Below are 1,095 nucleotides of genomic sequence, written 5' to 3'. Positions count from 1 at the left end.
TCAAAAAATCCAGAGAAGGAATAGCGTAAATTATCTATTTAGTAAATCCTTTGTAAGTAAAAATGTCTTACACATAATTTCTTTTTATTCTACTTAGATTTTGATTAAATTTTTTTTCTTCTTTTTTTTTCTTTAGAAAAAAAGTATTCAAATTATTTTTCGTAATTTCACAATGATAATTATTCGATCAGTAAGTATTAACTTTCCCCAGTGACTGACTTGAATAAATGAAAAAAACGACAGCTTTGGATACAGAAAATTATACGTTCGAAAATTTTCTTTAGATTTACATTTAAAAAGTATTTTCAGTTTCCACATAATAAAGCAGCAAGATGGATTTCAAGCTTTGTGTTTCTGTTCCAATAAGATATTTGTGGTTTAAAGTGCATTCTAGTGTGCGAAACTCAGAGAATAGAATTGTAGAAATTCATCTCTCTCTCTCTCTCTCTCTCTCTCTCTCTCTCTCTCTCTCTCTCTCTCTCTCTCTCTCTCTCTCTCTCTCTCTCTCTCGATTAAATTAATCGTAAAATTAATTTGGTGATTCTGATTTGATAGAAATTAATTGGTTATTGACGTTGATAATGATAAAAGACACTCTTGTCACTACTTATATAAGCTGTAAACTTATAAAGATAAATGACATTTTAATTTTAATTTGTGCTAAGTTCTCGAAGTTATGGTAAAACACTTTTAACTTCCTCCGCTGTGTGAATTTGAGTAATTCAAGAAATTATTGAGAATAATTTTTGAATTTTTCGATGGGAATTTACCCAATTTTCGTCATAGAGGAACATTAAATGTGGACAAATAACGTTTTAATATTCTATATCAAAAGGCCGTTAAGCCGTATTTTCATTACAGATGACTACAGAGTTATTTATAAAGCGTAATATAATCTACCAAAAATTACTGTTATTTACCTGGTTTAAAAGATAAAATAGTGAGCCATCTTCCGATGATGTGAAATTTTTTTATAAAGTAACCTTTCCTTATACTATTGTTTTGAAAATTTAAACCTAGTAATATAAATTATTCAAGATAATTACTAAACTTCAAACATATTTTTCTTATTAAACCAGTATTTTTCAAAGTTTT

The sequence above is a fragment of the Palaemon carinicauda genome, chromosome 22 (genome assembly GCF_036898095.1).
Source record: "Palaemon carinicauda isolate YSFRI2023 chromosome 22, ASM3689809v2, whole genome shotgun sequence".
Lineage (NCBI taxonomy): Eukaryota > Metazoa > Arthropoda > Malacostraca > Decapoda > Palaemonidae > Palaemon > Palaemon carinicauda.
The sequence above is the reverse complement of the archived record's forward strand: the minus strand, read 5'-3'. Positions refer to the sequence as shown.